A 26221-nucleotide genomic window follows, 5' to 3' on the forward strand; every position below is an offset into this window, starting at 1 on the left:
GTTTCGGAGGATCTTTAGCCGACTTGACCGGTGCCGAGGCCTCCTGCTGCGGCGGAGGCGGGAAGCGGGCCCAGCAGTCTCTGGCGTAGTGGCCCCTACGCCCGCAGCGGAAACATTCGGCCTCGTTGCGCCGAAGCGCAGGCCTCGCCTCCTGACGGCCCCGTTCTGGTAGCACCGCGCGCGGTCTCGGCCCGCCGCGTCCCGTCCATGGAGCGGAGGCGGCCGTCAGTTGTTGAGGGCCCCGGTCATCCGGAACATAGACGGCCTGCGCAGGGTTCCACCCCAGCGCATCCCCTTCTTTGACGGGCCCCCCCGTCCACGCCGTCACTTGTTTCCAGCGACGGAGGTTGAATTGCGCATCGAGACACTTAGCAGCCATCCGGGAAGTTAGCTTCTCATGCCCACACACAGGCATGGGGATCCCTAGATCCCGAGACAGCTCCAACATCTTCCCTAATATGAGAGGCTCAAGCAGGTCCTGTGGCGTCTCAGGATAAGCTGCCATGGCCAGCTCCAGCACCGCACCCCTGAACGCCACGGGCGACTCCTCTGGTGCTCGTTGTCGTTGAGCGAATCGCCGATGCGCATCATCTGGTGGCTCATAAGCATCGGCCATTTCTTGAAAAACACCACATAAAGTTGCCTTCTTATCGGTCGCTATGGAACGGAAGAATCGGACAGATTCGTCGTCCAGAAGAGTCGGCAACACCTCCAAAGCCTCCGCATCGGTCCATCTTGCTGTGCGTACCGCCGCCAAGAAGCGGCAGGCGAACGCGCTCCAGTCCCCACCGACGGAAAATTCTTTAACTGTTGTAAGGTGGCGACTCCGACTCCTCTTCCCGCCGTCTTCCAATGGTGGTGGTTGTGATGGCAAATTCAAAATGGCGTCGGCCCGCGGCGTGGCCAAGATGGCGGTTTGGCGCCACGGAGCGCGCAAAATGGCGGCCTCTTGCCGCGTGGGCAATGGCGGCGGCAGGACAGGCAACGTGGCGGCCCGCGGAGCACCACTTGCATCATCCATCGTCCCTGGCGCGACGAGATGGCATAGATGCGCCAGGACGTCCTGAAGTGCCTCCAGTTGTACCGCCATCGCTTGCCATCGTTGATCCGCGTCTGATGATGTCGACGGACCCGCCACCGCGCCAACATCCTCCACACCCGTTCCCGTGGTCGCCTCAGCCTGGCTCTCCTCCACCACCCCAACAGGATCCGTGGTTGGAGGGAGTTCGTCGTCGTCGGACGAAGAAGCCGATGCAGGCGCCGGATTAACTTTCTTCCTCACTTGTTTCGACATGCCGTTGCACTTCCGACACCAGTGTAATAAACGACTGGACCACGATGTCTGTCCCAGTGTCCTTTATTATTCGGTTCGTGCTGTACACCCACACGGCTGTCTTTACTCTGTAGCTTCTCCACGGTGCTGACTCCAATGTCGGCCCGATCCACAACAGCAGCTCCGCTGCTGTTTCTCTCACACAGCCCCCCTTGGCTGTACTCTCTGCTGCTCTTCTCCCTCCGCAGCTCTCACAGCTTCTTGCCCTCTCTCTCTCTCTCCGCAGCTCCTCCTGGCAGCCACACCGCTGCCTCTAACAAGCAGCCCCCTCTCTCTCTCTCTCCGCAGCTCCTCCTGGCAGCCACACCGCTGCCTCTAACACGCAGCCCTCCTGGCTGTCTCCTCCCCAGCTGCACACCACTCCGCAGCTTCCTCTTATCTTCGGGGTTGGCTCCCGATCGCCGTCGGCGCCCCCCCTCTCCACACTTGCCCGCGTGGCCTCACTCTTTTCCGCTCGCACCCCGACTACCTTCCCCTTCCGGTTTACCCGCTTAAAGCCCCGAACCTTACCCCCACGTCACATGACTCCACCCCCCGTGACGTCACCTCCGGAAGGTCGCTTACGCCCGCATTACACTTGTATAAAGGGAAGGGGTGGATAATTATCAGGTTTTTTTTTACTGTCGTATCAATTGGAACCGGTTTTTATACTGCTGAGAGAAAAAAAGTCAACCTACGAATCGATGGAGGCCTCTTCACTACGTGTCGGTCACTGGTGTTTGACCATTTTTCACCATGCGAGTCAGTCTGGGTTGTGGAAGGAAAGTCTTTGAAAGCAGGATGGCTTCAGATGTTACCGATGTTAGTCATGGCTGGGAATAGAACTCAGGTTTGCCCAGTTAAGCATTCATTGAATTCAAAAGGGTATTGTGCAGCATTTATAAATGAATTGTTCTCAAAATAAGAATGTCTATTGTTAATCCAGGAAAGCCTCGCTGAGTCTCAATAAAAAAAAACATCAGCAGGGTCCTGCTACATTGGGATGTTTGACCAATCCCCTGAAAGAGTTGTGCCTTGTGGTGAGAATTAATCTGGAGGACCCATACCACCAATATGCGTGCTGTCATTGCAATATATATAAGTACACGTAAACACTTTCTTGACCAAATGGGTTTCAGTTTTCTGCAGTTATTGTTTGTTGATTGCATTGTAAATGTACTGATGGCGAATTATTACGTAATAAAACTGAATGATAGTACGGTTATAATTTAACTTAGGACATTCCACAATAAATTCAACGCCGACGCTGAAAGTATGACAAAACGTTGCCAATAATATGCTGATAATATTTCAAGGCGTCGGAATATATATATTTAAAAAAAATCTACTGAAACAAAAATGTAAATAAAAAGGCCGGACCCGCCAAAAAAGTTACTCTTTTCATACGGCCTTAAATGGGAGACGCACTAAATCACTGAACGGCGTTGTTTTGCAAACGAACTACCGAGTGAGAAGCCGTTGCGAAATTCATAAATCACGGAAGGGGCAGCGTCGGCGAGATTAATAATTCAACGCCGTGTGGCGGGAGTCCTGTGAAGGAGGCCCCACTACCCCCCCCCCCGCTGCACCGAGAGGCCGTAGCGAGTTAAACCCTCAACCCGTAAAAAAAAAACCCGCAACGCTTACGGCCGTCGACGTTCGCCCCGGTGTCAGGCAAACACAAACGACGTCGTGCACAGGAGGGGAGGGGAAACTCTAAAAAAATCCCGCCCGAGGAATGAACAGAGTGTTCAGCGCGTGATATATATCACAATGATGGCAGCCCCCTGCTGTACCGTGCGCCTGATGAATGGAATACAGTATGTTTAGTTAGGCCGAGAATTTATGGCCTGAAAAGTAATACCGAAATTATTTTCTTTTCGCTTTAGTTAACGCATATATTTTAAATATATATATCTTTTCGAACATTTTATGCCGAATGCGTAACGCCATTCCTTGGCGTTACGCATTCGGCATGACAGAGGGGTAACTTACGACATTATTTAACGCAATTTTCTCGTAAAAAATTTTGTTCGTGATTTTTACGCTGTGCCTTGGAACACGCCTGACGCACGCTGGAGCTTGGGAGGGTTAATCTTCTTGGTTCTTTCGGTAAAGTCACGTAGAAGGAAAATAATAAAATAATAAGAATAAAACATAATAAAATAATTCTCACGACGTTTCGGCCACAACGCAAGCAGCCGTCGTGAGAATTATGTTATTATGTTTTATTATTATTATTTCATTATTTCCCTTCTACGTGACTTTACCGAAAGAACCAAGAAGATGAATCCCTGCAGTCACGAAAGCTCTAAATCGAAACTTGGGAGGGTTGTGTTGCCTCTGCGTCTCCATGCTGCTGCTGCTGCTGTGTTTTGTCCGTGTTTATGGATACGTGTACTTGTGGCTGTGCCCACACAGATGTGTGTTTTCACGTGCATCTGTGCGAGAGGCGTGGGGATGGGTGGCAGAGGAGAGGGGTGGCTGATTGTGCAAGTGTGTGCGTGCGTGCGTGTAGTTTACCCGTGCACAATCAGGTCACAGCCATTGCCTCCGTATACATTTAAGCAGCCACTTAATTAAAGTGTCGAAAAAGCCCCCTCCCCCATCACCCCCCCCCCCCCCCCAGTGCCAAAATGGTTTATGCTAAATAGACTTTAATGAGGGTCAAATTAACTCTGAAAAAAAGGCATAAAAACAAAACAGGGTGTGGTGGCGCTGCGGTCCGATGTGGGGAGGAGGAGGAGGCGATGGATTAAACAAAAAAAACCGGCGGAGAAAAGTGCAAAGAGCCGGGTTAATGTCACAAGCGGCTTGCCGGTCACGCTTGGAGGCAGTAATTGCCGCCACCCCAAGCGAGGCTCACCGGGTTTTGGTAAGGGTTAGGAAACTGACGTGTAACGGACCAGCGCACACGGCCCACCGGTGACAGCCTCGCTGAGTCGTCCGGCCACCGTTGGGACCCCCCCTCCCCCGGCAGCCTGCCTCCCTCCCCAGCTACCCCCCCCAACCCCCCTTCTCTTCTCTCTCCACCACCAGGCGTTGCTACCCCCCACCCCACCAGCCACCCACCCATCCACCCGTGGGTCCCCGGCGCAGGCCATCCCCAGGCGAAGCCCGTCCGTCTGTCCTGCTGGCGGGTCTGCCTGTCTGACAACCCTGCTTCGCTACGGCGTGTCTCTTCGGGAGTTGCGTGAATCGACCAAGACATTTTGTGTTGTTGCTGTTGTTGAGGTTGTTGTGCTGCTGGTCCGTCCAACACCCTCCCCCCCCCCGATTTCTTAGTATATTCCTGCTCTCTTCACTTTTGCTTGCATCTTCGCTATTTCTCTCGGCGTAAGTTTCTTCTTCGCACGATATTTTTGATCGTGTCTTTTGTGAGATTGTTGGGGGAGGGACGGTAGGGGGGGGGGGCTTGCAGGGACGATCACGAAATAGACATCGTTTGGGCCATCGCTACCACTACAATACTAATCATTCAGACGCTGTCTTTCCGACAGACCTGTTCTTCACCTGAGGACGGCTGCTTGCGTTGTGGCCGAAACGTCGTGAGAATTATTTTATTATGTTTTATTTTTATTATTTTATTATTTCCCTTTTACGTGACTTTACCGAAAGAACCAAGAAGATGAATCCCTGTAGTCACGAAAGCTTTAAATCGAAATTTAACACTAACATTTTTTTCACTTATTTCATAAAGCCAAACAGAGGTCTATCTTGGTGAAATGAGTATTACTTTAACGCAGCCAGCTGATTCTTTTTGGCTCTCCGTAACTACAAGGGCTTCCTGCTGTCGCAGGTTCGACCAATGGAGAGAAACGTCCTATTGCTGTCTCTCTTCTCTCTCTCGCCAACACATCTCCAACACTCCATTTTCGTTATCGCCCTCTGTGGTGTTCATCTTCCTCTCATTGTGAACCCCTTTCCTCTCTGTTTGATCAACCCTCCTCCTTCTTTTCTCTGTCTGTCACCATTCGTTATTGTTTTTTTTAATGAGATAAAAGTTAGATTTGGTAAGAAAGGGTCTATTGTGTTTAAAGATCACAGTCAATTCCGCAAAAGCCTCATGAAACACATATATCGTGAAACATTGTTTTTAACATTAACCACTTTGTTCCAGTAAAACATCCCGATCTGAAAGTCGCCAAATGTCCCCCAACAACACAATTACATTACAGTCAACTTTCCCTGATAAAAAAAAAATCTGCATCTAACATTCAATATGGCTGGTCCCCTAAACAAAACAAAAGTTACATCAAAGGTTCACTTCAATAACACGTGTGCGTGTGTGTATGTAGACTGGAGTGAGTTTAAACACGGGAGGCCAACCCAGGCGCACAAACGATCGCCGTGAGTATTACTCTGAAGCTTAACCTTACATCTGTTTAACACGTGGCAGGCTTTCGTGACCAATATTGTTCATAATCAACGATTTTTGGGTTTAGATCGCGTTATTCATAAATGTGTCGTAACCCTCCACCACCCGACACGGCCAATCAGTAAAAAAGTGTCACGTTGACAAAAGACAAATAGTGAGCTAAAGCAGTGAACTATTTGTCCTTTGTCAACGTGACACTTTTTTACTGATTGGCCGTGTCGGGTGGTGGAGGGTTACGACACATTTATAAATAACGCGATCTAAACCCAAAAATCGTTGATTATGAACCTTACATCTGTCCGTCCTCGACTGGAACACGTTGCACCAGGCCGGGGGCCCACGTGGCGAAACCCAACTTCTCGATGGCGAAGCGGATCACGGCCAAACAAGGAAGAAGGACGCCAACCCGGCACTGCGGATTCCACCTCGAATCTTGCAACGCGCGCCCTCATCCCCCAAAAAATCTGCGGATACAAAATTGGACTCCTCAGCCAGCTCAAGAGCCACCGCTGAAACCTGACGGACGTCATCCTTGAACCACCCGGGGGACTGACGATGACGGTGCAAGGATACCATGGGGCCCCCCTCCTACCCAATATCTTCCATCCACACCCGTTAAATTTTTGCCTCTCTTCATATCCTGCTGCACACTTGACAGCCATGCCACTGGATTACTTTAACACACGTACGGATATAATGCACATTGTTTTTACAATAATCGCCATCGGCGGCAGCCGTGGTCATTGCACTTCTGGATGAAGGCCTCACTGAGTTTCTGCCAACTCTCACGAATCCTGCGATGTAGTAATACACCCGGGCACCTCCACACGAACAGATTACAATGTTTATTGGTTTTTAATCAAAAGCTTTCAAGCTGTTCTTGGTGTGCCTAACAATCGTGCAAATACACGTAATAGACGCAAAACTACATCTCCCCCCCCCCTTAAAAAAAAATCCAGCCGTCACAGAAAACAAACAGACAATTTTGGGTCATAAATGAGACCGTGGCTAATGGCGCACTCTACAACAACAACACCATTGTGCGAGGAGCCACTCACAATCCCTCAGCAGCCACTTAAGCGCGTGCTCGCCTTGGAGAGAGAGCGAGAGAGCGAGAGAGCTAGCCACTGTGAACATCACCTCTGGGCAATATCAAGTGCAGACCCCGTGCGGGAGAGCTGGGCCCCGAGGCTTGAGCTGTCAAGTGTGCAGGCGGTGCAACTGCAACAGGAAGCCCACCGGCTGGGGGGCGGGGGGGGGCGACCCCATGGAATTAATTCTTTCACCAGGGCCCATGTCAACCACGCCATGCCACTGGACTTACGGCGAGGTGCACAGGTTTGCGTTGAGGCCCCCCACGATCTTACACGGATTCCTGTTGACACGTCGAGAGCCCCATAGACTTACAGAGTGGCTCACAGACCCGGCGCAGCGGCGTAGCTTACCGAGTGTGCAGGCGGTGTAACTGCGCCAGGGCCCACCGGCTGGAAGGGTGGGGGTGAGGGGGGAGGAACCCAGGAGGCGGGTTCCGAAGAGGTGGGGAAAAAATGTACAGCGGCTGGCGGACTCGTTTCACCAGGGCTTTAAATCTAGATTGGAAATTCGTCTCTTAAAAAAACTGCTTATTGTTGTGTTTAGCTTGTTGTCCTTCCGCTGCACCTACGATTAGCACGGTTGGCTACGTACGGTGCGAAAGAAGTTCAACACATACGCCACTGATCCGGCTGCCCCCCACCCCTCTGTTTTCGTGAGCGCTCGCCAGCTCACTCAGACACAGCCCCCCCAAACCATAAACTCTAAACTCTACCCCCTCTCCACGCCACCCACCCCTCGATCTACCACTGGTGGGAGTGACGCGGAGGTGGAGATGGGAGAGAGAGAGAGAGAGTGGGCGAGGTGACATGGCTTGCACACACACACACGGGGGGGGCGGGGGGTGGAATGGAGTGGAGTGGGACCCACTAACAGGATTATGAATATCAATGGAGGGTGGCAAAACGGGCGTGAAAAGGCATTAGAGCGGCGTTTACACGGCGCGCGCGGCGAGCCAATTAACGCCCCCCCCCCTCCCGCCCGCCCGCCTCTCAGCTGTGCTTTCCGCGGCTTTATAATGACGGCCCCTGGAATATTTTACACGCGCCTCTAATTTTCCCCGTTGTCTTTTGATCGCTTGTCCCTCCCCGCCGCTCGCCCTCGGGAGACCGAAGCACGAGGCACCCGGGCTCTGACTTAACACTTCAACTTGCCATATGGTTAACATACACATTGCGCGCCTCTCGCATATTTACCGTCGCGATTCCATTTTCATTGGGGGGGAGGCGGGGGGTGTCTTTGGTTTCGTCGAATAATATAATTGGGTCTCTCTCGTGTGTCTGCGAGCTCGCGCGCGCGTGTGTGTTGTTTGTTAGCGTGTGTTGGTGATCGGTGGTGTGGCGGTTAGCGCGCTGAGCAGCGAACCCGAGATCGATTCCCGCTCACGGTCAATACCGGTGACGATGATGTGAACCGGTCCTAGACCTTCCACTAGGTCGACTCAGCCTCAAATGAGAACCTGGTGCGGGGTGTAAACATCGCTACTAGGGAGATAAAGGTGGTCAGGCAGAGTGCTATTCTCCCCAAAGCAGGGTGTTCCCTGCCGGCCTTTATAGGTGCTCGCTAACAACAACGGCCTCAACACTCTGTTGTGTCTATACGGGGGATCTTTGTCTTTGTTTTGTTTGTTAACGTGGGTGGAGAGCGACGGCGCAGCGGTGAGCCCACTGAGCTACAAGCCCCGGCGACACCGCGGTCCGATTCTCGGTCACGGTTAGCATCGGTGGCGAGTGGATATCAGCCTCAGAAGAGGACCGAGTGGGGCGTGTAAAACATCAGCACGAGGGAGACAAAGGCTGCCGGGCGTGGTGTTGTCCGACGCCACGTGCACAATGCCAGCGCTAATAGGCGCTCGCGAACGGCGCGTTACCCAATTAGTCTCTGAAAGATGTCGATTTAAAGCTTTCGTGACTGCAGGGATTCATCTTCTTTGTTCTTTCGGTAAAGTCACGTAGAATGGAAATAATAAAATAATAAAAATAAAACATAATAAAATAATTCTCACGACGTTTCGCCACAACGCAAGCAGCCGTCCTCAGGTGGAGAGCAGGTCTGTCGAGTAGACAGAGTCTGAATGACACACTCCAGGCTTGGAGCGACTATTTAAGCTGGGATGGAGGGGGGACTCTGTCTACTCGACAGACCTGCTCTCCACCTGAGGACGGCTGCTTGCGTTGTGGCGAAACGTCGTGAGAATTATTTTATTATGTTTTATTTTTATTATTTTATTATTTCAATTCTACGTGACTTTACCGAAAGAACCAAGAAGATGAGTCTCTGAAAGGTTATACGGGGGGAGTCTTTGAGCGTAAACGTACCACGTTCTTGACTTCCAGGGATTCAATTCCTGACCCAGTGCAACAGCAGTGGCAGGTGGTATCAGAAGATTTGAATCTGGCCCATGCCTTTCCAAGGTCATCGTCACAGATCAGCCATCATCTCCCCACTACTGGATGACGGCCTAAAACGAGTGTCTGGTGAGGTGCCGTCAAGATTTGGACCGGCGTAATAGAATGGGGTGTTGGTCATTGCTGGCGTTAACGGGTGCTCGTTAACTGCGTTGGCTACATACGGCGCGAACCAAGTTCAACATACATACTCTGCGTACGCAAATTTATTTCCGTTTCATCTTCATATCTACCGTAATCATTATCGACGCTTCATTTGTTTGTATTATAACATTTTCACTCGTCTGATTTGTTAAACTATCACTGAAATATTATAGTGTTTTGCTTCAAAACAGCAATATAGTAATATCCAAAGCGCGCATTTCCCCACGATCGTTGAGACTCGTGCGCTCTAATGACGCACTTCCGATGTAAATTGTAACGCGTGGATGCGTATGCACATGTGCAATTTTTTTTATTCTAATACGCGCCAGATTGTGTTGTTCACGGACACCGTAGGGCCCATTTGACCCTACTTCCCCACGCTGGTCAACGGCTGGATTGCACGCGATAGATAACGCGCGCGCATGCGACTCCAACACATTCGATGGTGCGCGCAAACGAAAACAATGATTCAACCTCACCGTCAAAAGGAGACACAGCGACAAACCAATTTAAATGTGTAACTAATGCTCCAATTTCCGCCACTGTTTAAAGGTGGGCGGTCGCACGGCGATGTGTCCGCTCGCCAGACGAGGGCCGATTTCAATGGATGCGGCCACGGTGCTGATTACATGGTCACGTGCTGCAGTGTTAGCAGAAACAATTCTATTGACTTCATTTTAACGTGCAATCATTTGCAGCCATTCGTCAATTCACTGCTGGGCGAAGGCACCCCCCCCCCATCCCCCCACTCGCTAGCCTCCCACACACATGCTGTTTTAGTTATGGGGGTGGGAAGGAGGGAGGGGGGTTGTTTGGCCATACTTCGTCGGGCTGGTTAGTTACGGATTGCTGAAGGTAGGGGAGAGTGCCTAGGACAAGTTTAGATATACAATAATAATATGTAGTGCATTTTTTTTAAATCGAATCGGATGCAATGTTCGATAAAGTACTCGGAGGCGTAGAGTCAGAGCCCAAAGTGCCTCATTCGCTAGCCTCAACGGCGGCTGAGAGCATGGACGGGTGAGAGCCTGGACAACAGAGCGTCTGAACAGCTAAAAGCCTTGAAGAGCTGAGATCCTGAGCAGCTCAGAGCCTGAACGGGTGATAGCCTGAATGGGTGAGAAGATACTCTTAGTTTTTTCGGTAAAGTCACGTAGGTAAAAAAAGTGACTTTACCGAAAAAACTAAGAGTATGAATCCTTGCAGTCACGAAAGCTTCACATCTAGAATGGGTGAGAAGAGCCTTGAGCTGCTGCTTGAAGGAAGGTGGACAGTGGCTGGATGCTGCGTGTGTGCAGTTGGGAGAGAGTTCTCGGCGGCTGGCGCAGCTGCGGAGAAGCATCGCTCAGCTAGGACAGTCGTCAAGTTCAGCTGAGACTGTGAATCAAGCTCAGGTTAACGCATTCAGAGCGTTGCCAGATTCATCGCGCAGTGCGGCCACCCACGTGTCACGAGTACTCCAGCTTCATTTAACTCACGGAGTTAATGCAATGTCGCGTCCGCAAGGGTCAGATGTACAATGGGTCGTCAAAACTCTTTGAAATAAGTTATCATAATAGCCCATCAATCTTGTAAGCCATCACCAAAAAACATTTTTAATCTAGGCGCAACAAAAAAAACACAAGTGTAAGGGGCATGTTTGACAGGCGAGGTTGCCAGGTGGCTCAAGCATCAGAGGGCATTGAGATGGGCAGTCATCTGTGGATTAATCCGCATTCTCACGAGCAGCGAGTTTCCCATTCACTAATGACTGCACTAAAATAAAAAAGAATCACATAAAATATAGTTATTCACTTGATTAAAAAAATATATTTTAGCTTTGACAATGAACAATGTCAGTTTGATTGCCTTGTAACAAATGTTCTTTGCAGGAAATATAATCAGGGATTTTCTCGTGCGGGTAAAGAAATCTACTGAAGGCACCGCAAAGTCATTCTTCGACACTGCTGGCTTGAAGAGTTCCGAACGGAAATGTCTTCATCTTAGGACATCGTGCCGATTGGACAATTTTAAATATAATCGCAAACGAGCGACACAATTAAACAACCGCAATTGCAATGCGGGGGTGGTTGTACGTCTCTGGTGGGGGCCTTTCTCTGCAGGTTCTGTGTCCATCCACCCGCGTTACAGGCACCTACTGCTGGGCACGCGCAGCCTTCAATTCATCGTCGTCTGAAACGTTCGCTGGGTTCACCACTACACCCCCCCCCCGCCCCCCCACTTGTCTGAGATCCCTCTCTGTCGCTTGTCATTCTGTCACGAGTTTTGTCCGATGATAAGCCATTCCTTATGCCTACTTGCCCTGCCTTGTGTCCCACGGTATTAATGTTGAGTGCGGTCCCTCTGAATCCATATCTTCCTTCTCGTGTCTCTTCGCATTACTTCCAAACAACGTCTTCTTTGTGCGATTTACAGCTTTCTTTTTTCTTTCCAACCCACCAATTTCATTGCCGGCGAACATGTTTATGATCCGGATGTCAAAGATTGGCTGCGTGCGCAACCAATTCAAGACCTTCCCGTTTTTGGACACAATAGCAACCTCTGCTCCTCATGACAACAATTCACCTTTCTTTCTAGATTTGAAGTTTTCCTGACTGTAAGGATTCATACTCTTAGTTTTTTCGGTAAAGTCACGTAGGTAAAAAAAAATGAAATAAAAATTAATAAAAATCGAATACAAATATTATTTATTTATATAATTCACCTTTCACCGACGTAACCGTATTCCTTTCTTGGGGGCTCTCTCCGCGTCTCATTCTCGCCGGTGTTTTATTTTAAAATTGGGACTCGCATTTTTAAATATTGACTAAAGCTGATGCTTGAGCTGTCCTTTACTTTAAACACTTGGGTGGGGCGGGGGGGGATCTCCAGGAGGGTCACCCCCCCCCCCCATCCGCTCGACGGTCCACATCAAGCCACGCTCCCCTCGTGTTGACGTCGCCGGCTTGATCAGCTCACCCCGTCGTGTTCTTGCCGCCCCCCCTCACTCGCTAATAATGTAAAGCAAAAGAAAAATACTCTCCGGCAATTGGACCTGCGTTATAGCTCTGGTGACCGTTCATGGCTCGTTCGACATTGTGCCCGACGTTTCGCTGCCAGTGCCTGGGGGTTTTCTTCATGAGCGTTCGGTTCCAGAAGAAGTGTCCGGAGCGAGGAGCGAAACGTCTGACGTCATTGCCGAACAGCACACGGTAGAAACCCGAGAGATATTTACTTATACTGGTAGGAACCTCCTGGTTACAACAGCCCACAGGGGATTATTGTGTCCGTCCGTCCGTCGTGCATCCAAAAATGGGAGGGGTGGGGCTGGGTGGAAAGGGAGCGGTTAGGTGGGGAGGGGAGGGTGGGGAGGGGCTGGGTGGGGAGGGTGGGGCTGGGTGGGGAGTGGGAGAGGTGGGGCTGGGTGGGGAGGGGCTGGGTGGGGAGGGTGGGGCTGGGTGGGGAGTGGGAGGGGTGGGGCTGGGTGGGGAGGGGCTGGTCACCCCGTGGTGCCCTTATGAAACTCAACGTTTAACCTACTCTTGCCGGCTTGTGCCCACCCTCACAGTCGGCCATATTTTAGGAATACACCACGTCGCCGTTGACCCTGGCCATTGACCGAGCAACCCAACGTTCCTACCAGCTCCCTCCACAGTAATGTGTTTTTTTTATTTTACCAGGTAAGGCCAACTGAGCTAATACAGCTATTTTTCAGAAGCGGTCTGGCCGCAAGTAATAGCTCGACGAAGTGGCTTATCACGTGGATATTGATGGCAGAAAAAATACTCTGAACGCGTGATGTTGATTCTAAACGTGGAGTGAAAAACCGGAGGACCTGGAGAAAAATCCGGACGACCATGGGGAGAGACATGCAAAGTGCAAATATACAGGTGTCAGGGTCAGGATTGTGCCCACCACCTCCTGTATAGCAGGCGAGGTAGTTAACATCTCGCCACCTTGACACCCATCTCTTCTTTCTGCGTCTAGTTTTCTCCTTTTTTAAATCCTTTATATTAAGTTCACTTGCGCGCTTGCTTGCTTGCTTACGACCATGCAAATCTTTCGGTCGTTTTTTAACCCACTTCCCGTGATCCAATCGAGCTGACATTTTCCACACAGACTCGTTGTGCGTGACAATTAATGTTCGTGAAATTTTTTTTCCAAAATTTTACACTTTTTAGGACAAAAATATTATATTTAATTACCAATTGCTTAATGGTGCCATGCAATCATCTGACCCGTAGGTGGCAGCCATCTCAAACCAGAGGACGAGAAGACTCTAGCCGCCACGCATATAAAGGATTTATAGTGAAAAACTTTGTTTTTACGGGTTATACTTGTTTCCGTTCCCTCTGCCTCTCTTTCCTGTCTTCGCGATCACAACTGAAGCTTCTTCTCTCGATCCGGTGGCCTCCGATTAGCACGGTCGGCTACGTACGGCGAGGACGAAGTTCCGCGTACGTACGTACATCTATACCAGAGGCAGCCATCTTGCGTTTTCTGGTCATGTTTTTGTCTATGTTTGCTTTGTTGAATTTATATTTATTTTAAATGTGATTTTTTTTATTGCGTCGACGGCCCACGCTGTGCTTATTGCGCCGGTTTCCTGGTGTTTTACCGCTCGTGATCTAATTCCCGTGGTATAGAGCGGTATTGCTCACCTGCTTGATATGTAATTTGTGCCCTGGCCCTACCCACCGTGGTGTCTCATTGCTTTCCACCACGCCATGGGCCACCTTTAAAATGCAATACGTTTTTGAATTGTGACCAGTTCAATTGCTATAATCTTGCAACGGCAAAAATATATATTACATGCGAGGAAATAAATTAGCAAACGATCCGCTAGCTTTGACCAAATTTCACAGGTGGTAGGCATCGCTTACCTTATACTACACTTTACTTAACCGATTGGCCCAGCAATTGAAATTCGATTGCAGACAGATAATTGGATATACAATAAGAATTTATGTAATTTATTGACTCATTGATTTTTTTAAACGTTTGCCACTGCCACCAGTGATAAACCATCAGCTACAAAAAAGTTTAAACGATATCTTACGGCTTTAATTAAATTAACAAACCGGATTGTTAGGAAATGCAGAGTGAAAAAAATAATTAAAGGACGTATTTCTTTGCCGCAGATTTAATCAGTCATGAATTTGGTTCGATGACAATCTGTAGCCATAACAGACGCGAAGGGCACAGCGCATTCGTTAATGATAACAATGCCCCCTTTGTTTACCTCCTAAAATCCTCACCGAATCTCAAGACGTTTTTTTTCTTCCCCGGAGAGGGCGCTGCATTCGACTGTTCGTACGGAAACCCGAACACCCAGAGAAATCACAAGCGAGGAGAGAGAAACACTCCATGCGTCGCACAGATGGACTCAACATGCAGCTCCGCGGCCATGAAGAAGGCTGCGGGCCCTGGTGTAGGCCAATCCGTTTCAAAGACAATGCATAATATGTCATTATCAGAGCCATCATTGGAACCTCATTTGCCAGTAAAAGGTTCCAATGGTGTAAATGCTTCACCCCGAGCTCTCATACTCTGATGGTGCATTGTCTTTGAGTTGTGAGCCTTTTGGCGTCATCTGGTCCAACCCATGTGAGACTAGGCTCTAAGGAAAGATGTCTCGGGTGTGGACCAATCAACTTCAAGGACAGTGCATATATTATCAGAGTTATGTTTTTTTTGTTTGCATTATGGCTGCAGGTATTGTGGTCTATGCAAACATGACTCCTTGTAAAAAAGGTGTCAGTTTTGTTGCCAGATAGAAGGGTATCAGAGCCATGTTTGTGTTTGCTTGTTGACCACAAGCACTGTGTGTGGTTAATGCTGTGCTGAAAAATATATCTATTTGGTGTTTGAACATCTGAACACAACTCCTGTTTTATTATTGCCTGAAAGGGTGAACACATTATTATTATTAAGGTTCATGCCATCTCGTGGTGGCTACCTTGCACCACGTGACGTTGACGAACGCGAGCTCTGCAAAATTCTGACTCGACGGCGCGCACACCACATCAAATATAAACCACGTGTAAAATATAAGCCATGTCACAAAAACTGACTTGCTCAATCGTTTCTTTTTTTCTTTCTCACGAGTGCGGAAAGTATATATGCCCTCGCGTTAGCCATCTGCGAACCCAAGCACAAAACACTGGCCCCCTTTGTAATGTTAATCTCATGCAGCGCCTACTTAATGCATAATCCTTTCGATGTGCTTTCATTAGTTCACTTTGATAGTTGTTACAAATGTATCAAATTAAGCAAATGACTCTCGGTCCTACCGCTAATTCTAATAATTAGAATTTACAGCCCTTCATCAATCCACGACTGTATGAGGGCCTACCCACGCCCTGACGGTCATGGGGGGGGGGGTTGTTTGACCATACTTCACCACGCCGGCCAGTGGGTGTTGCTTAAGGGCACACCCAGCATCGGCTCGGATCTCAATCACCACCGAGCCTCAAATCGAAAACTCCAGTCGCCAACAGCCCAGCGCGCTAACCACTGCGCCACCGCTCCACTCACAGTGATCCAGATCACACTCGGAGCCTTTATCCAAAGGCGATATCCCCCCGCGACGCTGGATGTGCTCACCGTGACAATTTACCGAGGATTTAAAAAAAAATAATTTTGGGGGGGGAGGGGGGGCAGACATGATGTGGATACACACTAAGTACGAGCGCCGCGAATGACGTGCCGATGATTAGTCATGCCGTCTTCGCCCTGCGAGCGCATCCGGCGAACGCCGCGCGCGGGCAGACAATCCGCTTGGACCCGTCCCTGCTGCTGAGCCGCTTACAACGCGCGCGTAATTTTGTTTTTTTGCAGCCCCCGCCGCCGCTCTGCGGCACTGGGTGGTTGTTTTAACAGCACGCCTCTTTAAGCGGCGGGAAGTGTATTTGACACAAGCGAGGCAGGAGCGGCGGGGGAAGGAGGAATTGGGGGGGGGGTAGGGGCGTGCAGGCAAATGCAGGGAGGCTTCTTGTGACCCATGCTTGCATGAAGCACGGTGGAGGAAATGAATGTCGGAAAGCAAAGAAGATGCCCACGACTCGGTCACCCGCAATGCGTCAGGATCTGCAGGTCACATTGAAGACCCCAAGCAGGGGTTGAGCCTGGTGAGTGCCTTGATGGATGGCCACCGTGCGTGCGTAACAGGTGTTATAAGCTGCGGGGCGTGCGTGTAGGCTATAGAGAGCGGTGCAGGAAAATCCATTGTTCACATGTACCATCTATGCTACCCAGTCTCTATCGCCCGCCGTCACTAATCTGCACTGAAGTATGAGCAACCACCCCTCCCCGTCACGCCTCTCACGGCATGGGAAGGCCTTCATCCAGCAGCGGATTGACAAAAGGGCTCTCTCTACGTGTACTTGTATCGACAGAGGGGGCATTCGCAATTACCACCCACGGCATTTTTACAGCACAGTGTGAGAAGATTAGGATTTTAACAGACACCCATGGTGGCCAACCCAATAAATGCAACTTCAGTACTTGCTTGGACTGCTTAGTGGCATTATGTAAAACATATAAACTCCCTCCCAATGCTGAAGGCTTGACAGTGAACTTAGCAGTGAAAGTGTATTGGGTGACATCCGCGGAAAGGCTGTTAACGCTTCAACTGAGACATTGACAGCTCAGAGTCGGGTGCAGTCTATGATTTGTTTTTTTCCTTTAGTCTTATTTACGTTTTTTTTACTTCTCTCTGCACCGCTCTTGAAGAACAAACATTATAAGTGTCTATCACGTGCTGTCACGCCATCAGTCAGCGAGGCAGCGTGACTGTTACGAAGCAAAGCGCGTGCATCCATTTTACGCTGACAGAAATATATAAAGAAGCAACAATAAGGCAAGGGAAGGATGCAAAACAAAGTCGAGCCTGAATCTAGCATGTGTAGCGGTGAACCCAGCGAGCGTTTCAATAGGTGCGCATAACGTGGGTGGATGAACACATAACCTGCGTGTTTTGGTTTCCGTGTTAAATATTATTATTATACAGATTTTCGGGGGAGCGGTGGCACAGTGGTTAGCGGACCGTCCCACTGCTCCCAGCCACGCGATTTCAATTCCTGGCCACTGTTAGTGGCAGTGGTGAGTGGAATCTGAACTGGTGATGACCCCCCCCCCCCTCACATTTACCAACCGGCGGGGACCAGCGTGGTGAAGTATGGTCGAATAATACCCGATGACCCATGCGGCATGGAAATGTCTTCATCCCGAAGTGGATTGGCAGTGGATTGATAGTGGCTGAAGATTATGATTATTACTGCAGCTTCACAGTTTGAGAAAGTACGCGATTTATGCTTCATCATGGAGAACTATGGGTAAAGGCAAATATAAGGAGAAAACTCCATTCTGTAACTCCGCATATAAATAATACGTCTTAGCACATCAGCCTATTGACTTTCCAGACCAGCATGTATTTAAGCGAGCGACCTCTGGGCCGGTATTTTGAAATCGTATCCGTGCCCTCCTCGTAAAATCTGCCCAACACAGACCATGTGACTCGCGTGCAACGGCTTTGGCGGGCTATGCGGCGTCCCTTTAAAAAGGCACTTGAATAAACACTCAGCCGGCCCCGGGATGAGCTCCTCCTGAGCGTGATTAATGGCACAATTGATCCTGTGATTGATCGGCAGCCTGCCACTGTTAATCACGCACTTGCCTTAGGGCCCCTGGGCAGGGCGGGTGTCCCCCCCCCTCTTACTGCTCGCATCCCGCCCCCGTCTACGCCGCACACGCACTGCCCACACGGGCAGAGAGATTCAGAGAGGGGGGGGGGGTGTGCCCGCAGTAGCAGTGGTGGCACTCAATGGGCAAGTGTTCTTCATTGCAAGACCCCGCGGGTCACTTGCGGCCCCCTGGTTGCCTTTAGTGCGGCCCCCGACAATACACAACACGTGACACCCCCCCCACCCCCCGTCATGCCGTCAAACCCCCCAATGGTTTCAAATGTGTGGCGGCCTTCACACTGATCTCGTCTTATCGGCTAAATTGCCCCCCCCCCAACCCCCTCTGAAAAGGGCCGAGGCATAAACGAACAAAGTAAAAGTAAAGGGACCCAGGCGGTTCAAGTGGCGCCGGATTAATGACAACATTGGGGCATGTGAAGTATCAGCTCTTATTCAAATCTTAAATAAAGACAGCGAGGTAATTAGCATAGCCCCACCCAGATGTGAACTCGGGTTTACTTTGTGCGCGTTCCCCGAAGCCAGCAGTGCGATGCCCTCTCCGTTGTCTGAAGCCGTTCGCTGGACTTACAACTTAGACACACATTTGCAGTTGCTGCTCATTTCATAAACACAAGGAGGAGAGAGATTAACATGAAAAAGACGATGAGTCTGTCTGAACGCTATGTTGCCTCTGTCTCTGTGGGAGGCAATGCAGCGCAGAGGTAACACTTGTGCCTCACAGCAAAAACCGCCTGGGTTCAATTGCCAGATCCGGCACATCTATGTGCGGAGTGTATATGATCTCCCCCTGTTCTGAATGGGATTCCTCTGGGTTCTGAATGTGGTTTCCTACCATAATGATAATCATTATAAAAAAACCCACACAATGCAACTAGTATTGGTCAAACATTGCAATACGGAAAAAATACTTGCAAAATACAGTACTCAATTGAGATCACATGAAGCAACATCGCCCCCTACTTGCTAAACTTTGTCAGGACCCTCCTGACAAAGAGTCTTGAGACTCAGAGGCTTTCCTGGGCGACCAAGCAAAATGCCAAATAAAATGTTCTCTCATCTCGCTAGATCAGTATATATATTAACATTCACCTATTGCACTACATCTCTATTTAAAAAAAAATATTCTGGCATTTTATTCGTATTGTATGAATCGAAACTACGAGGGGGTTGGGGGGGTTGAAAAATAATAATAACTGAGGACTCCCGATGGGCCAGCACTACCATTGCACAATAGGGTGTCAGGGTGGCGAGATGTTAACTCCCTCACCTGGTATACAGAAGATCATGGGTTCAATGTCAACCCTGACGCCTGTATATTTGGACTTTGCATGTTCTCTTCCTGGTCGCATGGATTTTTCTCCCGGTCTCCCTGTTTTTCCCACCACATTTAGAATAAACATGCGTGTATAGTGTCTGGCTGCTATACATTTCCACGTGATAAGCCACTTCCATGCGCTATCATTTGTGGCCAAGTCGCTTCTGAAAAAAAGCTGGGAGATAGGAGAGATTGGGTTGGGGGTGTAGCGAGTGGGTGGTAGTGATCTCATCAGCTACATCCAAAAATAATGAAACTGAAGCTGCACGTGGACTCCTGTGTGTGTGGGAGGAGGAAGAGGATGAGGAGGAGATGGTGGAGGAGTGATGACACTTTGTAATTTTGAATTGTTGGGAACGTGCCAGTGAGCTGGGCACCTCCGATTAGCATGGTTGGCTACGTACAGTGCAAAATAACTTCAACATACACACGAACAAAACACCAGAGATATTTCAGGGCTATATGGGTATATCAGATATATGATTTACAAGCCTAAAATAAAATTTTGACCCAAAAGGCAGTCCGCCCTGTACGTAATAAAACAATCAACCTCTGGGCTGGAATTTTCTAGGGCTAAAATTAAATACCATATTTTTTTCACAGTTGTATTGTTGGTTATAAAATCAACGACATTTGTTAAAAATATCAGCATTCTACTGCTTATAGAATGTATTGCTGGTATGTCGAACTTCTTTCGCACCATACGTAGCCAACCGTGCTAACCGGAGATGCGGGGGAACGACAACGAACTAAACACAAAAAGCAGTCCTAAAGAAATAAAAAAAAATCATAATATCATGTTCTAACATACATCAGTCTCCCACTCACGTCATGCCTTGACTAAATCACCGACAATGCACCTGATCTCATCAGACCTCCGAAGCTATGCAGATTTGAGCCTGGATAGGGCTTGGAATGGCAACCACCACTCGGCATACATCAAGTGCTGTGGGCTGCTGCTGGGGCTGCGTTGTCATGAGAGGGTGGAATTTCGTTCCTTGCACTGCAGCCCGTTCCAACCAAGCGACCACACCGCGGCTTCTCATTCTCAGGGCTGGTTATGAGATCCCGTCAAGGCTATAAACCTGACGCCTGCTGGTCAGCAGTTACCGTGTGTTTTGTATCGGAGGGTGGTCCGTTAAAACTCAGCGTGTTAGAGGAGTCCCACGGCCCGGGTTTGTTTGTTCAAGCCATGAGTTAGTTTATCCATCTTTCCAACTGTGTCATAATGAAACAGCACGATATGCACCACTTTTATTATCACCATTTTATTATAGCCACTTTTTAAGCAATTCCCCCCCCCCCAACGCCCCCTATTGCCCCACCGGCTTTTGCAGTTTTTCTCTCCCCCCCCCTTCATCGAACGTGATAGAAAATCCATGCACACGTGGTTTTTTTTGTGTGTGTTCAAGTCCGACCGAGCAAGTAAAGAGGATGATTGTGGGAAAGGCCTCCATGTGCTGGGACGCTAGGGTCACGTGACCTTTCCACCGCAGCAGCCCACCCCTCCGCCGCCCCCCCCCCCCCCCCCAAAAAAAATATATCAGCAGGTCTCGTGAATACACAACTCACCTTGGCACTTTGTCGGTGTGATCGTTATGATGCGAGCGTTTACAATATTGGATTGAAAACTTTCTGTGTACCGAGACGGTTGTGGGGAGGGGAACAGGGCAGTCGATTCGTGTACGCACGGCAGCAGTAATTTATTGCTCGCTTTCGTCATTGGCGTTATGCCTTCTGTGCATGCTGAATAGATGGTCAATAACATTTAGCGTTTTAATCATAGATAAATTGAAACTTAATGTACCCGAATACTTTTGTGCTGTGAATGGAACAAAAAAAATCCGGAGGCCCTTTTTGAAGGCACGATTTGATAGAGAGGCTTAACATGGAATTTGCTTAAAATTAATGGCATTCCGTTTTAAAATCATTTTATAGCATTTCAGGTTTAGTTAGTCTTCCATCGCAAACTGAAATTTGGATTTACATTTTTTCCCCTCCTTGTTAATGAATGGTTTAAAAAAAGAAAAAAATTGCATACGTATAGAAAAAAAAATGATGTGGCGGTTGCTGGGCCAGGCGTCACCCTAATGAATCCCCAAGATGTTATTAACGAGCTATCTTCACGCGTCTTGAGGTGAACTTTATCAATTATTCATCGCAGCTCGGCAGGCTGTCACACTGCACGCGTCTCCGTGGCACAGCATCTGCCACGCTGTGCCTCTTGTAGCGTCGAGTGGCTGTTCCCCTTCCTGCCTCCCCCCCCACCACCACCAATGCCACTGCCCCCCCATCCACAGTTTTTTTTGTCATGAGCTCAGAGTGAGTGTGTACATATATATGTGTGTTTATTTTTGGTGGGGAGCGGTGGTGTAGCGGCGATCACGCTGCGCTACGAACCTGGTGACTGGGTTCGATTCCCGCTCACGGCCAACACTGGTGACGATTCTCTGAACAGATCCTTGGCCCTCCCGTAGATTGAATGCGTCTTAAATGAGTTCCTGGTGCGTTGCCTAAATATTAGCGCTTGGGAGACAAAGGTGGCAGGGAAATTGGAGTTGTAATCACATGGCGTTCATTATTTACATCGCATTACAGCTGTAATCATCAGTGTAATTCAAAGACAATGTCTTGCTTTAAATGCTTACATGTAAATGTTTATATCGAGTAAGCACATCGGCAGTGAGTGAAAACATTTTTGGGAGGCTGAAATTAATTTGACCGGGAGGGGGCATCAATATTAATTAAAAACATGGGACAAAAAAAACGTTCTTTCTATTTACCTCTCAAAACAAAACAAAAACGTAAGTTTGCCACTTGCAAGGCGCGTGGTAGACTGACGGCCAAGGGCACGGCGGGCTCCCCGATCGTTACAGCCCACCGCGTGCTCTGCTCGTGGTCACCGCGTTCCCTCTCCCCGAGTCCGGCTTCGAGAGGTCTCACTGCGCCGCAGGGCTGCGTGCCGATGCTAGAGAGCGGCTCCAACGTGTGTGTTGCGTGGGACTCACCCCAAGTTAGCCCGAGCCCGCCACAGCACCGCATCTGCGCTGTGCGCACACACACACGGATGCTTTACAGGCGCGATCGCGTCGTCATACACGCGCGCGCGCAGAATATGGCGATGTTAAAGCCACGTTGGGCCGTGATGGAATAAAAAAAAACTCTTTCCAAAGTCGACTTGATTACGAAGCGGAAACAAACTTTCAATGTAGTTTCTCATCAATATCACTTCCGTTTTCCAACCGTGCACAGAATACCCCCCCCCACCCCGAAAATTGACTTTGTCTCTTTCATTGTCTCGAGTCAATAGCGGGATGTGCCAGTTGCGCGTTTTGCCAATGGGGGCCCCTCCCCTTCAACCCCCTCCTCCCTACCCCCCCCCCCCCGCGTGCCCACCCCCTTCCTCCCTTACCCCCCCTCCCAGCCCTCGCCCACCCCCTGCTCAAACCGGCATCACCTCTGCCACCACCAGCACCACCACCAACTACTCAACCAACCAGCGGGCAGGCCAGGCAGGCAGGCAGGCAGCCGTGTACAGAGGATGCCGGATGAAAGCAGTCGGGTTTGAAGAGCAGGGCTGAGCGCTGGGGAGAGATCTATCGGGTGGGGAGAGTGGGGGTCGGATCGCACGGTGGGGGGCGGTGTGGGGGGGGGCTAGGAGTGTATCTGGGGGGGGGGGGGCTGCGGCGGTGGTGGTGGAATGGATTGAGGTCGTGTTGAGGAGGCGAGTTGGAAGTTTTCTCTTTTGTTAGTGGTGACAGCCTCCTAATTGAATGATGAATGTCCCGCTTTCTGCCGGCATAATTGAACTGCCAGCGCCTTTTTGATTGGTGCACGAGTCTCATCCGAAATTGCGGCCTTTGTGAGATCCGAAAAGGGTAAAAGGGGCGACCGAACGAGAGTTGGCTACATTTTTTCCCCCTTCCTTCCACCAAATTGTTATTTTATAGATTGTTTTTTTTATTGTTTGTTCTTTTGGGCCCTCGATTTGGTTTACTTTATGAATCAACAAAAAATGTGTTCTCGTATTTTCCTATTCACCGTCTGAAATGCGCAATAATTTATGAACATGTCACCTGCCCGCGTTGAGAGGCACAAATCTGTTTACCATCAAATGACTGCGCGGTGTTTGTGAATCATTTTATCAATTGAATATGCTCAATATTTTTTTCTCTCCGCCAAACATTGATAGATGGAAATTGAAAATGCATCAAACAGCGACTGGGAAGGAAAAAAATTGCAACCCACATCACTGCTCGCTTGTCTGATTTCCATAGCTCTGGAACACAATTTGCATCTGTTATTGGGTTTATCAGTTTAAAACATACACATGGCTTATCATGCATTCAGTATATCGTTTGGATGATAAATGAGCTATTTTTGTTATCATTTTGACGCGTCGGGTTTGTTACGCTGTGTTTATATTCCCAGGATGTGCCCTTTGTAATGTAAACACGAATGAACCTCCGAAACAATATTTGGAGGCGCACCGCGGTAATTAATTACCCACCGTCGCAATATCAGAAGGGGAATATCAGGATCGTAATGCAGGGTGCGTTACACAGCATTTCGGCTGCGTTGTTCAACCATAAATGTACAAAACACAGCCTTAGCAATGATTACGATGACGATTATGATGACGTTTTTTTTGTTTGCTCTGAGCACAGTGTGAGAGAGAAATCTGAGAAGATTAAATGCGATCCATCATGGCTTTATCCTCAAGTCCATTGACTTAAACTGGAGGTTTCGGCGCTTGGCTCCGTAATGCTGTTCGACTAGATCTGCAAACGCGTCTCCACGTTATTGCCCTTTCGACCGAAGTGAACGGAACGGAACAAGAAAAAAAAATTAAACGCATTTGGGTATCGGGGCGTGTGACGCCTTGGCCCCCCCCCGCCTTTTTTTCGTGTCGTACCGCTCAATCATGCGTTTAAAATTTACATTCTGTCAAAAGGGCGCGCGGCGGAGTTACGTGGCGGTGTGGTCGCGAGAGAGCACCGTCGTGGGGAGGAGGTGGGGGAGGAGTGGCTCCTCGACAAAGGGGACTCGTGCGTCGGACGAGACGAAAGAGCCACCACCACCACCGCCACCCCCCCCCCCCCTGGCTCGGCCCAGGATTTGAGCGCTGCTCCATCTGCGCTGGGTCACGCAAATAGGGGCCTGCGATAAATTATGCTAACAACAAAAAAAAACCCCGGCAGCGTTATTCCGCGGGGGGCTTGCGACCTCGAGATATCATGTCTCTCCTCTCCTCTCTCTCTTTCCGCACCTCCTCCTCCTCCTGTTCTGCCCGTGTAGGGGGAGGCTGCGTCCGCCCACGCAGCGAGCCAAGCCCGGCCCCTCTCGCACTGTCACCCCTACTTTGTGCCGCTGACAGGGACGATGATGAATGGGCGCCCTGCTCGTGCGACAGAAGGCCGAATTACGCCCCAAAATTGAGTCATTTATCATCCCGCGGACAGGTGTCAGTCACGCTGCCGGGACTGACACCGAGGGAGGTAGGCGAACTGCGTTTAAACCTGCCCCCCCCCCACTCTCTCTTGCTGCCCCCCCCCCCACCGCCCATCGCCTCCTGCACCCCTAAACACTATCGTATGAGAGTGAATGAATGAGAGAGAGCGAGCGAGATGCAGCGAATGAATAAAAAAAACGGGAGGTCTCAGCTGTATTCTGCCGATTCATTTAGCCTTTGGTGTGTGTGTGTGTGCGTGCGGGTGTGGCGTGTGTGTTTATTTTTGATTGTCGCCATTCTTGTTGTTGTTATTGGCAGGGTTGTGCGTGTGTGTGTATTTTTTCTTTGTTTCATTTTTGCGGGTGTTTCTCTCTCTCTCTCTTTCTCTCGCTCCCGTTGTTGCTGGTGAGCTTGTAGTGGAGAATTGACAAGCGGCTGAGCCTTCTTGAAATTGGATCAGATGACAAAAGCGCCCGGGCTCTCCATAACTAAACATAGCCGCATAATGTAGCAGCTCATTTACGAATTTTTTTTTTTCAATCTTGAATAGCGCGTTCGGGGTACAGGAGGGAGGATGAGGGAGATGGGGGAGGAGAGGGTGGGGGGGGGGATTGTGGAGGAGTTGACGTGGGGGGCAGGGGGAGGGGTGAAATTGTGGTGGGGAATTGGCGGGGGGAGACGGGAGGGGGTTGAAAACATTGTAGGGGTGCTGGGGGATGCGGTGGTGTTGATGGTGAAAACCACTGGTCCCAAACAGTCGAGGAATGACTGCATAAAACTGACATACCACAAATTAAAACGGCGGTTGTGCCTTGTAATGAACAATCCATCATTCAGGAGGAGAATTGAAAGAAGAAGAAGAAAAAATATCTTGGCATTACAATAAGTGACTCAAAATTGGAAAACTTTTTATGTCTGTAAACACCAGAATATTAAAGTTTAATGCGCTCTCTTATATAAAAGGGCCTGTGGCTTTTTTTTGTGTCACCTCAATCCCGCCCGTGGTTTTTTTTTGCCTTCATTATTTCGCGTAAATGAGCAATAGCACACACAAAAGAAAATAACAACGGCCGGACGTCTAAGGGCATACGCGCTTCGAGCATGTGCCGACCACGCGACGGAGCTTATCCACACCCAGACTGTATCGATAGGAAGCGTTAAGTGGTCATCGCGGTGTTACGCCACCAACCGAGGCTGCGACCTGCATTTACACGCGCGGATCTCCGTGCAGGTGACAGTCGGTGGATTGTTGCGATGCAGGAACACGACTCGTGGAGGACTTAATCCAGCAGTGGATTCATCGTGGCTGATGATGGTGATGATGCTCATCTATCTCTTCTTCTCAACCTGTCTGTCTACCTGTGCGTCTGCCTCTTCGACACGTGACGTACAAATATAGATCTGCGATGTTTTCGGGTTAGTCCTGAAGTTCAATT

The 26221-nt window shown here is 49.5% G+C and overlaps 1 long non-coding RNA gene across 1 annotated transcript in view; it reads right to left on the minus strand.

Moving 5' to 3' along the window:
* LOC144941909 (uncharacterized) overlaps positions 1–26221 on the minus strand; it is a 42424-nt gene that overhangs the window by 14530 nt on the left and 1673 nt on the right. Inside the window, exons 2-3 of the long non-coding RNA XR_013639288.1 lie at positions 22117–22380; positions 21734–21859 (exon numbers count right to left, since the gene is read on the minus strand). This is a non-coding gene — a long non-coding RNA (uncharacterized LOC144941909). The remainder of the gene's footprint in view (positions 1–21733; positions 21860–22116; positions 22381–26221) is intronic.

The sequence above is a fragment of the Lampetra fluviatilis genome, chromosome 25 (genome assembly GCF_964198595.1).
Source record: "Lampetra fluviatilis chromosome 25, kcLamFluv1.1, whole genome shotgun sequence".
Taxonomy (NCBI): Eukaryota; Metazoa; Chordata; class Hyperoartia; order Petromyzontiformes; family Petromyzontidae; genus Lampetra; species Lampetra fluviatilis.